The sequence below is a fragment of the Theropithecus gelada genome, chromosome 15, assembly GCF_003255815.1.
Source record: "Theropithecus gelada isolate Dixy chromosome 15, Tgel_1.0, whole genome shotgun sequence".
In the NCBI taxonomy this organism is placed as follows: Eukaryota; Metazoa; Chordata; class Mammalia; order Primates; family Cercopithecidae; genus Theropithecus; species Theropithecus gelada.
This window is the reverse complement of record NC_037683.1, coordinates 2167122-2182157: the sequence shown is the minus strand read 5'-3', so window position 1 is coordinate 2182157 and position 15036 is coordinate 2167122. Positions and strand designations below refer to the sequence as shown.

Genomic DNA, 15036 nt, shown 5'->3' with positions numbered 1-15036 from the left:
CTCCCGCCTGGGCGACAGAGCGAGACTCCGTCTCAAAAAGAAAAAAGATCACAGCCCCCTCTCGCTGGCGGGTGGGGCTGGCTCTTGGCTAGCGGATCCCACGGCCGCCCTGTTCTCTGGGTGTTGACTGCCTTCCCTCTCCCCAGAGGAAAAGACAGACGCCATCTTCCATAAGCAGCTGAGGGTATTTTTCTGCTCATTTACCACCGTGCATGGCCCTCTCCATGCCTAGGATTTGTGCTGCCTGACTCACTTCTGCCAGATTTCAGGGCGAGGGGGAAGACGCCGTGTTTTACGGCTGCCATAACTTCTGCCCCATTAGACATCTACACTCACGTGGAAGCGACCAGATTGACGTGACGGCCGAGCACTTCACAGCGCAGAACCTTTCTAGCACAACAGAAACCCCAGGGTCCTCTTCCTCGATGCCAGAAACGGGGCCACCCTGCTGGAGCGGAGGCTGTGGGCATCACACACTCCCAACAGAAAAGCCAGCGGCCACAGGGCTCAGGGGAGCTGGTGGGGGTCAGCCGCTGGGGAGTTGCTCTCCTGGGTCCAGGCACGGTCAGCGCCTCACCCCAACCTGAGCCTAGGCACGCAGGGGTCATCTCATTGCTCAGGGAGGCAGCACCGCCCTCCCTTCCTTCCCAGGCTGGATTGGGGAGGAGGCAGCCACAGAGAAGAGGGAGTGGGTCTCTGTGGGGCAGGTGGGCACTTTGGCCTTCACCCCTGTACTGGGAATAGCATCGCCCCAAAATCCACATGTACCCAAAACTCGAATGTGACTGTATTTGGAACCAGGGTCTTTGCAGATATAAGATCAAGTTCACATGAGAGCTTCCCAGATTTAGGGCAGGTCTGGAGGTGTCTTCTGAGGAGGGAAAACGTGGACGCCTGGGAAGGGCGCCGCACAGAGACCAGGCCGAGACTGGCACGAGACGGGCACGAGACAGGCACGAGCCCAGGGCACCACAGGCAGCCGGCACCACGCTGCAGAGGCAGGCGGGGGCCCCGAGACACTGTGGCCCCAGGCTTCTGCCCTCCACGGCTGGGCAAGAAGAAATTCCTGCTGTCTCAAGCCTCCCTACCCCCACCTGTTAGCAGTGCCATATTCCGGCAGCCCACGACATTCACCTACAGGACCATCGCTGTGGCCTAGACCGCTGCTGAGGGGACCCCGGGCCCAGCTGGGTTGAGGGCAGATATTCTCAGACAGACGATGTCCATCACGAACCTGGCCGGCCCCAGCAGCTCTGGGGCCCAGAGACAGATGCGGTCATAACTGAAAAAGCCTCTCGGCCCCACCCCACCTTCTCCCTCATCACTCAGTGGGGAGACCCAAGACTTGGCCACAACCCCATCTCCTAGCTCCTCTACAGCCACACAGCCCAAGAAAGAGTGGGGAGATGGGGACAGCGGTGCCAGCTGGGGGTGTCCCTCACTCACAGTGGTTCCAGGGACACCGGAGGGACAAGGATCCAGCCAGGAGGGGACCTGTCCTTCCGGGAGCAGTGGGTTCTGATGAGACCCTCATCACCACTCACCAACCTGCAGCTTCCCTGTTCCCAGGCCAAAGACCTCCACACCCAGACCTGGTCCTGGGTAGCCGACCCCTCCCCCAGCCCCTCCTGGGTCCAGTCCTGCCCCTGTGCACACCTGGGAACTTCACCAAAGGCAGGGTTGCTGGAGAGTTGCTTCCGAGACTCACCCATCACACAGGCACTTCCTATACAACGTCCGGTCTCCAGCTGGTGGAGCAACGTCCAAGGAGGCAGCATCTCTGATGTCCCCACCCAAGACGCGAATCACCAGGAGGCCACAGACAAACCCACCTCGAGGCTGGGGTCAACTCTGTCAAACTGGCCTGGACCCCAGAGTCAGGGTCACGTAGGCCATGGAAAGGCCACAGCATACACCAGGCTGGAGGAGCCCAGAGACACAGCAAGACTCAAACAGATGTGCATGCCACGTCCACAGCAGCAGCACCCGACAGCCAAGAGGCAAGTGGCCCCGGGGTCCGCCGACGGGTGACAGTCAAAGGAAATGGCGGCGGGCGCATACACACACACACACACATCATACAGCCTGGAGAAAGGACGAACTCCGCCACTCCCTGCAACCCGGAGGAGCCGTGGGGACATGGTGTGCAGCAAATGAGCCAGTCACACGAGGACACCCGCTGTGGGACTCCACTCACATGCAGTCCCCGAGGCAGGCCCACAGAGACAGGAAGTAGAACGGTGCCTGCCAGGGGCTGCGGCAAGGATGGGGAGTTTGTGTCTGATGGGGAAAGAGGTTCAGTTTGGGAAGATGAAAAAGTTCTAGAGATGGCGGTGAGGGCAGCACAAAAATGCACAGGCTTCGTTCCACTGGAAAAGCTAAAATGGTAAATGTTATGTACAACTAATCAGAAAGTTTTTCAAAATCTGAATTTATAGCTTAACCAACATAGAAAGATTTCATGTCTACAATTTTTTTTTTTCTTGCAAGACTGAGTTTCGCTCTTCTCGCCCAGACTGGAGTGCAGTGGTGCCATCTCAGCTCACTGCAACCTCCGCCTCCAGGGTTCAAGTGATTCTTGTGCCTCGGCCTCCTGTGTAGCTGGGATTACAGGTGTGAATCACTGTGCCCGGCCCAAAAAGATTTATTTAATGCCGGGCGCAGCGGTTCACACCTGTAATCCCAGCACTTTGGGAGGCCAAGGCGGGCGGATCACAAGGTCATGAGATCAAGACCATCCTAGCTAACAGGGTGAAACCCCATCTCTACTAAAAATACAAAAAATTAGCCGGGCGTGGTGGCGGGCGCCTGTAGCTTCAGCTACTGGGAGGCTGAGGCAGGGGAATGGCGTGAACCCGGGAGGCAGAGCTTGCAGTGAGCTGAGATCATGCCACTGCACTCCAGCCTGGGTGACAGAGCGAGACTCCATCTAAAAAAAGAAAAAAAATTTAATTAGCCAGATGTGGTGCACAAAAAATGTTTTAATCAGCCATGTGTGGGGATGCAGACCTATAGTCCCAGCTACTCCAGAGGCTGAGGCGGGGAGATCACCTGAGCCCAAGAGTTTGAGGCTGCAGTAAGCTATGATTGCATCACTGCACTCCACCCTGGGCAACAGAGGAAAGACTCTATCTCAAAAAAAAAAAAATTTTTTTTTAAATTAAATTTAAAGAGACTCAACAAGTAACTCTACTGTGGGGTCTGCACTGGATCTGCTGGTGTAAGGCCGGGAGGGGCCTGAGGGGCGGCTGCCAGGGGGTGGGTGCAGGCAGGTGGCGGGCAGCCCTCAGCCGGGAGGGGCCTGGGGGGCGGCTGCCAGGAGGTGGGTGGCAGGTGGGTGGCAGGCAGCCCTCAGCCCACGCTGGAACAAGACACAGGTATGCAGGGGAGGTTTACTCTCAAATGGTTCAGGAAAATGTTCTTTGTACAATATGTGTCATTTTTCTGTAAGTTTAATAGCTTTATCTTTTACCTTTTTTTCTTTCTTTTTTTTTTTTTTTTTGAAATGGAGTCTCGCTCTGTCGCCCACGCTGGAGTGCAGTGGCAGGATCTCAGCTCACTGCAAGCTCCACCTCCCAGGTTCACGCCATTCTCCTGCCTCAGCCTCCCGAGTAGCTGGGATTACAGGCGCCCACCACCTCGCCCAGCTACTTTTTTTGTATTTTTTAGTAGAGACGGGGTTTCACCGTGTTAGCCAGGATGGTCTCGATCTCCTGACCTCATGATCCGCCCGTCTCGGCCTCCCAAAGTGCTGGGATTACAGGCTTGAGCCACTGCGCCCGGCCCTTTTACCTTTTTTCTTAAACAACTGAAGCAAAGTCCCCACCTGCCAGTGCTGGGCAGCCAGGTGGCGTAGGTCCCTCCACAATACTGGACTCACTGTGGAAACAAGGCCTGGGACAAGGGGTTGGCAGAACCCAGAGGCCGGGTGCCATGCAGGGCAGCTCCGATGGGAGGGGTTGGCAGAGCCCAGAGGCCGGGCGCCACACAGGGCAGCTCCGACGGGCAGGAGTCGCCTCCAGGCCCTTCACTTCGGGCTGGAGAAAACCAAGTCACCCCTGGGGACCCTCGCTGGACATTCTAAAAACCTTCAGAAGCCGCTCCCTGAATGTGGCCAGGACCCTCCATGGGCCTTCAGAGCAGCAAAGTGCAGGGCTGGCCTTCCCGTGAGAGAACCCCCACGCCGCGCAGCTGGGCACAGGATGAAGGGCACGCGTCCCCCGAGGCCTGCCACTCAGAGCTGGGAGGGTTTGGGGGCAGGGGTGCCTCTGTTCTCCTGCATCATCAGGAGCCTGGTGAGGCCTAGGGCTGAGCCGTGGGGCAGCTGCTGGTCTGGATGGCACCAGGCCTGGCTCTCGAGGTCCCAGATCTGGGAACGCCTGGGCTTCCCTGAGGTGTGGCTTGGTTTGGGCCCCAGGGATGTCACATGCCCCCAGCTTCCTGACAGCCGTCTGCCTGCCAGCACCCAGCCACAGCCCCACCCCGGGCTCCACTGTGACCCACACGCTGTCATTTCCAGGCCACTTCCTATGACATGGACTCACCACCTAAACTGGGTTACAATAATTAACACGAATCCTGTTCCCAAACTTACATAACCGCAGATGACAATGCCAACTCCTAGGAAAACCCTCCCCCACCAGTGGCCCCGTTTCCCTCCCACGACCCCCACTCAGCTTGGGCCTGGAGCTGGCCGGCTGCACCGGTTTCACGCCCCTCCAGGTGCCATCCCAGCAGCGGTTGCTGTCTGTGCCTGGCTCCTCCCACTGTCCTGGGCAAGTGCAGAGCCAGCCCCCCCAGTGCCCTCTACGCACTAAAGGCTTTCTGCCCCTCCCACACCACACAGGAGGTTCGCATCTACCTGACCCTTTGAATGAGGCCTTATTTGGAAACAGGGTCTTTACAGATATCATTAGTGAAAGGAGGTAAGATGAGATCATCCTGGATGTAGGGTGGATCCTAACACGCATCCTTATGGAAGGGAGAAGTTTGGACACAGATGCACAGAAGGAAGGTGGCCGTGTGAGGGCAGAGGCAGAGACGGTGCTGATGCTCCCACATGCCAAGAAAGGCCCAGGACAATGGCAGCCTCGGGAGGTGGAGGGTGGCGTGGGATGGAGTCTCCCTCAAAGCCTCTGGAGGAACCAGCCCTGAAGATGCACAGTGTCGACTCCGGGCCTGCAGAACTGGGACAGGAGCACTCTCTGAGGCTTCCTGCCACCAAACCTGTGGCCTTTGTCATGGTGGCCCCAGGAGATGGATACCCTGCCCCCCTCCAACAAACCCCAGGGTGCTGGAAAAGCCCCTTCCCTCCTCCCGGACTGTCACCTGTACAGGTGCAGACACCCTGCCCTCCTGGAGCTGGCGGACCCTCACGGGGACCCCCAGAATGGCATTCGCAGGGGTCGGGCCAGCCCCACAGGAAGGGAGGGCAGCAGAGCCAGCCCACAAATGGCCTGGCTGGGGAAAGGCCCTGCAGTCTCTGGGGCCGCCTGGGAGCCCTCTCTGGGTCTGCCTTGGACTGGCCCAAGACCTTCCTGGTGACCAGAAAGCGGGGTACTGTACCCCATTCGGAGCTCACACTGGGAAAACTGAGACCCAGGGAGGCCATGGCATTTGCCCAGCTTCCACCGTGGCACTGGGGAAACGGGGCTCAAATCCCAAGACAGGACTTGCTCTCCAACCCCGGAAGTGGCTGCTCAGCTGAGGACAGCCCAGGACGGCACCAGCAAGATCCCCGTCGAGGCCCCAAGCGCCCCATCCTCCCCAGCCTGAGCTGCTCAAGGAAGGGCAGGCCCTCCCTGTCCTTTGTCTGCTGCCCAAGGCCGGCCATGGCCTAGGCAGGCCCAGCTTCCCGCCCTGCGGACTCTGCTGAGAAGTTTCGGAGGTGACCTGGAAGATGGGCACCCCCGTGGCTGTCATTTCCTGCACGGAGGTGAGCGGTATTCGGGGACTGTCCGGCTTGTACGGTCTCCAGGAGGACCCTGGTCCAGAGAGAGCATCAGCAGCCCCTCGGCTCTGCGGGGTCAGGGGAATTTTGCTCTAAACACGCCCTGTCCAGCTCCCTTACAGAGGGACGGAGCCTCTGGGGAGAATCTTCAAGCTGGGTACTGTCCCACTGCCCACGCCAGGCCCAGCTGGAAGGGATGACGGGGGCAGGGCACACACTGTTCTCAGCAGGGTGCGAGGGACCCTCAGACCCCACTCCCTGCCTCTCTCCCCCAGGGCACAAATTTGAGTCCACACGGCAATGCTGGATCCAAGCCACCGCTCACATCTTTCCCGGTAGCTGCCCCTGGGCCCCTGGAAGCTGCAAAGCCACAGTGGTCAGTCAGCAGGATGAGCCACTGTGCATGGACACGGCCCAGTCTGTGGCCAGGAACCCTTTCTCGGGGACACTTGGGGCTCGTGAGGACCCAGGTCCGGTGACCACCGCAGTCAGCCGTGGTTAACCATCAGCAGGGGACTCACTGCCATCCCAACCACAGCGGCCTTGTTGAGGCCCCCACCCAGCCGGCCAGGAGGCATCGTGGTCTGGGGTCACTGAGACACACGGAGGCAAAGGACTTGGTCTTTCCCGACCCACTGTTTCATGCCTCCTAGGGTCCCCTAGCCACAGACAAGGGCTGAGGCCTGGGCATGAAGGGCTGGGCTGTCCCACAAAGGGACCTACCCCAAGCCCCGAGGGGAGCCAGCCCAGCCCCCGGCATCCTGGGAGAAGGTTTCCCGGAGGAGACAGCGGGCAATTTGCATAATATTCTTTGCAAGTTAATATCAGCCTCTGATAATGATCTCGGCATCGCGTGGAGCGGCTGAGGCGGCTGTTACAACACTAAGTAATCATATTTTAAATTATGTTTCCCTTTATAGAAAGGTGTTGCAAAAACACACAGACACGAAATCTGTCTGTTGCAGCCCCGCTGCCAACCACCTGACCAGCTTTCCCGGCGCCGCGGGTTACGTTTGCAGCACTGCAGCCCGGGAGAACCAGCGGGGCGGCAGCCACAGGCTACCCCCAGGCCCCCACCCAGAGCCTCCCCCTGCCAGGGGACCCTCCCAGCTGGGGACCCCACCCAGATCTGAGCCAGGCTCTGGCCAGGGCCTCAAAGGAGGACCCACGGTCCACGTCTGCTTGAGGTCCCTACGGCCCTAGGAGGGAGACAAGGGGGCTCCCCCTCCCCACAGCCACCCCCCTTGCTGGAAACCTAGCACCCACCAAGGCCTGACTTCCAGGCGAAGGGTGGGGGTACAGATTTCAGAGAACTCAAGGCCCTTCAGGTTCTGCTCCACCTGAGCCTCCATGTCACCCCCCCAACCCCGCCTAGTGGGGGGGCTTCTGTCAACCCCTCCCCCAGTGCTGGGGGCCTCTCCCCAAGAAGGTAAACTCAGCCTTGGGGTACCCTCCCTCCTCTGAGGCTCCCCCAACTCCTGTACCTCTACACCCCTTGGCACATCTACAGCTGGGGGAGGCCCTGAGTGACCCTTGTCCCCATTCATACGGGGGACCCCAGCCCCAACAGAGTGAGTCCTGTTCTTCTACTTTCCCTCTTCATTTAGGAGCCACGGCCGACCACTCAACCTCTATTTTCTTAAAAGCTTTTTTTTTCCTTTTTTATTAAAAAAAAATCCAATTATAGCACAAATCTCTCAGCAGGGGTCAGTGTGGAATAAGAATAGCCAAAGTTAATGGACATGACACAGGCAAGATTAATGCCTAAAGGGTTTCAAAAGTTGTGTGATGCGGATTTCATTAACATTTTAATTGTAATGTATCTTTTTAATCTTCTCTCACCCTAATGGCTTTATATCTAAAAAAAAAAGAGAAAGAAAAAACTGCTGACAACAACAAAAAGTATCAATATACAAAATTTAACAAAGGCGCTTAGCTGTGCAACGGAAATGAAATTAAATGAACAAAACTCTGTTAACGCTGATTTTTTAACAGCACAAAAGTCAGGAATGCAGCAAAGATGGTTCCTTCCCCTTTCTTGGCACAGATACCAACTGGGTGGTAGAAGAGAGACGGGCACATCCCCCGGGGCAGATGCCCAGCCTGGGTGGGGGCCCTGGCCACAGGGGATGCCTCAGGAGGACCCTGGGAGGAGAAAGATGCAGGGCAACTTCCTTCTGCTCCGATCCAAAGGCAAAGCCAGCGCTGACTCCCTCAAAGACCACCCACAGCTGCCCCCTGACTCCAGGCGTGCCCAAGAGTGAGGAGGTAACTCTTCCAGAAAACACTAGCCAACTGGGAGGAGGCCCCAGGACAGTAGGGGTGGGGAGGGGCATCTAAAGTATCACTGTCATGAGGAAGGCACCAGCATTTTGTGGGGTGGGGGCTGGGTTGCTAACCAGTCTCCTCTCAGCAGGCACCCAGCTCCCAACGCCCTCCGGGAGGGACCCCAGACGGCTCTGACCAACAGCACAGCCTGGATTCCAGCCTTCAGCTTCCAACACCAGCTCCTGAAATGTACTCAAGCCTGACTATGGAGGGCTGGGGAGATTTTTATTTTCAATCAACAAACATATCTTGAGGCATGACTATGCTGAGGTTGATGCTCTACCCCTTCACAGACTACCAGGGAGGCCACCACCAGCCCAGGGCCAGGCTGCCCTCGGGGCCCCGGTGGCTGGGCTGGGGCGGGCCAGACTGAGCTTGGGAGACATCCCTGCAGCATGGCTTGCTGCTCACCCCAGTGACTATATATGGGCACTTTCAGGCCCCTTTGTTCCCCGCCCCCAGCCCTGCCTGCTTCCCAGGCACAGGGGCAGGAGCTGGGCGGGCCCAGGAGCTCGCGGCCGTCCATGGCGCTGTGCCCTCCTGGATGCCAGGGCCCCGCACTGGGGGAGGGGAGGTTCCTTTAGAGAGACCCAGAGCAGCCTCTCCTCCCCGTGGGTCCCTGCAAACCACGTCTGGAGAAAAGCCTGCCTCTCGTTCTCCCGGGAGACTCCATGACGGCCTCCTCTTAAAGGGTAATGAGCCTCACTGGGATTCAGTCACTTCACCGGCCCAACGGCCCCCAGGCCAGCCCCAGCCGGCGTGAAGGCGGAAAGGCCAGGCTGCCCACATTCAGCCTCCAGATCCTCGGAGGAGGCAGAGGATGCTACTCTGTAGCAGGATGGCCTCAGGAAGGACCTCCTCACTCAAGGTCACACAGCCCGGGCTGGGCGTTCTCCCAGGAGACCTGAGCCCAGGGTTCTGGCTGCCAAGTGCTCCAATGGGGACCAGGCCCAGCAAGCAGACACTGGGGATGTGGTGGGGCCCCAAGAGCCCCAGGTCAGGGTCCCAAATGCCCTCCCCTACTCAGCTGATCCCCTGTGTGGACAGAAGTGAGTGCCGGACCCAGAGTTCATGTCCCCAAATGACAAGCCTCCAATACTTCCAGACAGACACCTTCATGCCCGCCCACTGCACCCTGCTGAGACCCTGTGTAAGGGTGTGTGCTTCCAAAACCCAAACTGTAAACAACAAAGGCAGGAAGGCCACAGCTGAGGGAGCTGGGGCTCCCAGCAAATGGGCAGCTGCAGGTGACACAGTAAGGGAGCCCCGGCCAGCCAGGAAGCATATTTTACAAATGATCTCATCTCACCAAGCGCCAGAGCTGGTGAGAGCAAGGATCTGCTAAAAAAAAAAACAGAGGTCACCAGGATCCTGCCCTGCGAGAGAGGCCGGCGGGGAGGGGGCGGGGGGCAGGCGTGCAGCAGCAGCCCCCGGCCTGGGTGACCCCGCATTCCGGCCCCCAGAGCCAAGGCCCAAACAACCTTCCAGTCACATCTCCTCAGTGACTCTGGACAGGCTGAAAGGGAAACGAGATCCACCTGGGGATTAGGGGGCGCCTCGGGGAGGCCGGCGTGGGGGCCACACACAGCTCTGAACTGGGGTCCAGTGGGGAGATAAGAGTAGAGGAAGGCTGGCCAAGCTCCCCCACCCAAGGCCCGACTGCCCACCTCTGGGAGGACCAAGAGCGTGCCCAGAAAGGGTGCCAGGAAAGGAACGAAATGCTGGGGAGAGGGCACCTCGGGGAAGGCCCAAGACCTAGGGAGCTGGGTCTGCAGACACTCACTGCCAGGGAGCCTGACTAGAGATGGGGTGAGAGGCCCCAGTGAGCCAGCTCTACAGGTTCCCATGCCCCCTCATCAGCCCCCAGTCAGACCAGACCCAATCAGACCTCACAAACTCCCGCACCTGCCCACGCACATCAGACGATGGCTCAGGTCCAGCGTCCAGACAGGGACTAGCACTACTTCTCCCCTGTCCTGGAGGACGCTCCACGGCCTCACACCACGGGGCTTTGCCTCCCCTTCGAGCCAGGCCTGGAAGCCCAGCCCCAGGTTTCCTCAGCCCAGGCCAGAAATGTCACCCTGAAGTGGAGAGTGGCCTATCTTGTCCTTAGAACCACAATGGGAGGCTGGCCAGCCTGGGCCATTGAGGCAGGGACATGCACTACCAAGGCAAAGGTGGACTGGGCTGGGGGAACGGCAGAGTCAGGGGGCCCCAGAGTCAAGTTCCCAAATGTGTTCATTACACTGGGGTCCGCAGAAGGCCCTGGTTCTCTGGAGAAACATGCTGGTGTAGCCTGGGGTAAGGGGTGCCACCTGCCCCCCCCCACCGTGGACTCGGAGCCTCGTCCCACCGGCCACAGTCCAACTGGACCTCGGAACCCACTATGTGACCCTGCAAAGGGGATGGAATGACCCCAAGGGGCTGTGAGATGCAGAGAGGCAGCCTGGGGACAGTGTGTGGAGTTGGCTAGGACAGGGCTGGCTGAGAAAGGAACATGGGCTCTGCCCCACTGACGGTGGCTAGGGCCAGTGGGCACTCAGTGCCCTCTGTGTTCCAGGGACACAGGTCAGAGGCACAGACCTCAGAGGAAGGGGCACAGGGTGGAACCCTGGGAACTCAACATCCCGGAAAGGATGACACCTTCGTTCCCGGTTCCATCCCTCAGGTCTGGGAGACCACACTGCCCACAAACCAGGAAAGCAGGACTCCAGAGGCGGAGGCCAAGAGGAGCGCAGGCCTGGAAGAACCGCTCAGCACCAAGATCGACACTGTTGTTTCACGAATAATGCAGCCTCATGCTTTAATTGGAAAACACACGAAGAATTGAAGAATTTTTAAAAAGTCACCACCAGCCCCCCGGCCAGGGCAGAGCGGCCTTGCGCACCCTTCCAGCAGCCGGTGGTAAAGAACAGAGCCTGTTCTCCAAGCCTGCAGCAGCCCAGTTCCCACTGCTCCCAGCAGGAGATCTCCCCGGTGGTGCCTCTGCCGCAGCGGCCACCCTCCCGCCAGGCCAGGGCCAGCGCCATCGGGCCCTGGGTGTGACCACTGCGAAAGGATCCCTGGCCACTAAGAGGTGACAAGTGGTATCTTGTTCCACTTTCTGTGCCCATTCCAAGTGGCTTTGCTGAAAGGACAGGGGGCCACCACCTTGGGTGGCAGCTCCTTTAATTTCCTCCCCTTGGACTCTGGCTCGGCTACCACCCAACGGTGACCCCAAGGGAAAACGCCAAGAGGCCTCTCGAAGGGAGGGGCTGGGAAAGGCCCCACAGAGGACGGGAGGGGTGCTCCGACGGTGGCCGGGCGAAGAAGGGATGGGTGGCTGAGAGGTGGGGGGTGCTGCCTGAACCCTGACCTAACTCTAGGCGCCCCTGCTGGGGGTGCTACAGGCTAAAACACCCTGCAGAACGCTGAGCTGAGTGTCCCATTGGAGAACAGGAGAGAAGGAGGTCAGGAGCCCGCCAGAGGAAAAGAGGGGTGGGTGGGAAGAACGGGCGACGTGGGGGGACACGGACCCTGGCAGGAGGCAGGAGAGGGCGGCCACGCTGGCGGGCGGGAACACCAAGGTGCATGCGCTCCCGGAGGCAGCTCCACGGGATGGGAGTCCAGGCTGCCTCCGGTGTCCACGGGTCCACACCCCAGCCACACACAGAAAGGAACGCACAGCAGAGAACGCAGCTCAGAGCACCCAGCGGCCCAGGGAGACGGGCCCACCAGCACGTGGGTGAAACACCTCCAATCGGGAGGCCCCGCGCGGGGGTTGGGGGAGGGAGTGGAACGGCCTGGGAGGCCAACTCCAGGGACCGGGCCTCGCGGCCTGCAGACCCACAGGTTTAAGCGGTTCCACGACGAGAGTCCAAGACCAAACTTCCCCCAGAGCCTGGCAGAGGGGCTGGGAGGTGACCTCTGACCTCCGACCCCACACGATCCCAGCCAGAGAAGCAGGAAACTCCGTCGGAAGGCCTCGGTCCGCCCTGGCAGTGCGGGGTGCGCAGCGGGCCCCAGGCTCCGCTGAGTTTCTTAGAGAAGAAGCTGGGGGCCCCCGACCTCAGCTCCGCAGAGGCATAGAAGCTGGCGAGAGGCGAAGCCCCCTTCCCCTGCGGCCGGACCCCAGTTTCTCCCCAGGCTGGGACCCGCGTGGGGGAGGAGCGGGAGGCGGCGACGACCCACGAACGGGCCCACCTGGACCGGGAGGGCGAGACGCCGGCCCGGCTGGGCCAGGCTGCTGCGCAGATGCGCCGGGAGGGGTGGGTCCCTCTGCCCTGGCCCCGGGCCAGTCCTGCCCGAGCTTCTACACCCGGAGGGCCGAATCGGCCAGTCGGGTCCCAGGGGAGGCCGCGCGGGTCCCCAGAAATCCAGGGAAACCCAGCGGGCGGTGGGGAGCGCCCCGGGACGCCTGGAGCCGGGGTCTCCCCAGAACGCGCGGCGCGGCGTCCCGGCCCGGGGTCGCGGGCGCCTCCGCCGGGACCTCCCGGCCCCGCCCGGCCCCCCTCCGCGGGCTCCCGAGGCCGGTTCCCGCGCGCACGCCCGGGCCGGCGCGCAACTCGGCCGCACCCGCCCCGCGCGGCCGGCACTGCGGCAGGGGGCCCGCGCCAAGTTGGGCGGCCGCGGAGTTTGCGGGAAGTGCGGGCTCGGCCCGCGGGACGACCCCGCCCGGCGGCGTAACCCGGGGGCGGCCGCGCGCGCCAAGTTGGCGGTACCTGCGGGCGCCCGGCCCGGTCCGGCCTGGGCAGCTGCGGCGCGCCGCCCGCGGCAGGAAGTGCTCGGCGTCCCGGCGCTCCGGCTCCCATGGACTTTCTCCGACCTCGCCCAGCACCGGCGGCCGCACCGCGGCGGGGGCGGGGCGGTGGCGGGGGAGGTGCCCGCGGGCCGTTAAAGGGACAGCGCGCCGGCCGCGCGCGCGCGCACTGGCAGCCAGGTGGGCGGCCGGGGCTGGGGGCCGGGGGCCGGGAGGGTCCCGAGTGGGGACCGGCGGAGCGTGGGGAACCCCGAGCGCGGGGGAGGGAAGGCGGCAGCTCCTCGCCCCTCGCGCGTCCTCCTTCCGGAGCTGCCGGCGGCCGACCCTGCGCGGGACACCGGGCGGGAACCGGACGCCGCGGCGCACAGGACAGGGCCCGGCTGCCGGGCCGGGGAAGGACCAGGAGTGCCGCCCTCCGCCCTCTCCGGGCCCTGGCCTCGGCCGGACTCGCTAAGCCCCGGAAAGCCACCGGGCCCCCCCTACCCCGCCCCCGGCGCGCGCCCTGCCCGCGGCGGCCGCGGCTGCACGGTGCAGCCTCCGGGATCCGGGCGGGGGAAGTGCGTGCATCCGCAGCCGCTCTGGACGCTCGGGCGGGCCGTGGAAGACGCCGGTGCGGGAGCGCCCTTGGGCGAACCTCTGCGGCGCTCCAGCGCCCGTCCCTGCCGCCCGGGAACTGCAAGCTGCCTGGACTGGGCCCGGCGCTGCCTTCAGGCCTGGTGTGATCCAGGCGCACTGGCGCGTTGACAGTCATTCTGGCACCGGCCACGCAGCTCTCCGTCTGTGCAAGGCCACGCTCCTGAGGACAGAGGTGCAGTTTTAAAACAAGGGCACGGAAATAAAACCGACCACACACCCTAAAGGACCCAGAGACCCTGCCTCAGCTGCCCCCCCAACCTGGTGCCTGAGGTCAGGACAGGCTGCAGTGGTCCTGAGAGGCTGAGCCAGTCTAACTCCCACAGCCTGCTCAAGGGTCCTTTCAGGAGAATGGAGTGATACCACCTCAGTGGGGCGCTGAGGGCGCTGGGAGAAGGGTTGAGAAGGAGATGGCCACCAGCGTCCCAGAGAACACCTTTGGGGCTCTGGGGATCAAAACCTGGGGCTACAGCCCTCCTGGCACAGTCAGCCAAGGTCATTCCCTGGACAAATTATCAGACGTTTGGCCAGGTTCTTGTCACCCCAACCTCAAGCTAGGCCCTTGATCTTGGCCACAGACTGGCCCTTGACCCCAATTTTAGGTTCTACTCAGCTCTCCGTCCACAGCACACACACCCCCAGCTCACTCCCTGGCTTGCCCTCTATGGGGGTGAGTATGGAACCCCACAGGGACTCGGCTCTCCCCCCAGAGCCCCACCTAGCCCTAAATGCAGTCCCAGGTCCCACAACCCAACCCCCCTCCCCTCCACCACTGCCACTTCCAAACCAGCCCTGCAGTCTACTGGGAAGGAGGTAGGACTCTACAGGCTGGAGACACTCGGCCACACGTGGCTTGGTGTGTGGGCTTGTGGTCCTGGCCCATGAGGGGCAGGGTGAGAGGGACAGGTGAGCAGACAGCAGCTGTGCAGTGGTGTCACCTGGTCAGCACAGGTGGAGGCAGAAGGCCCTGGGCGCCAGGTGGGGAAGGAGGGTTCTGAGCGTCTCCCACGCCCAGGGCATGAGCTCAGCAGCCTCAGGGTTCTGGTTCACTGAGCACAGCTCCTCCAAGCCTCTGAGAATCGTGAATCCGAGACAGATACCTGGAGCTGCTTCCAGCCCTGGGGCCAGGCCCCAAGGGGCTACCCACTAGGCCCCCTGGCCCTCTAGGGATGGGACCAATTGTTTTAATCACTTTTATTTTCTAAATATTAAAGACATTCTTCTTTGGTGAAAGATATTTGGAAAGCATTGAAAAGTGTTTAGAAGATAGCAGATACCCAGAAATCAATTCCCCAATTTCTGTATGTTTATATGTATGTACACCAACATATACTTGCACCTTTTAAAGCAAACCCTGCATCCCTACTGAATTCCAGGCCTCTGCTAC

The 15036-nt window shown here is 61.1% G+C and overlaps 1 protein-coding gene across 1 annotated transcript in view; it reads right to left on the bottom strand.

Moving 5' to 3' along the window:
- Positions 1–13079, bottom strand: part of NACC2 (NACC family member 2) — a 95112-nt gene extending 82033 nt beyond the window's left edge. The window contains exon 1 of the mRNA XM_025360203.1: positions 12979–13079. The gene's annotated coding sequence lies outside the window, so the exon portion shown is untranslated. The remainder of the gene's footprint in view (positions 1–12978) is intronic.
- Between the last annotated feature and the right edge of the window lie 1957 nt (positions 13080–15036).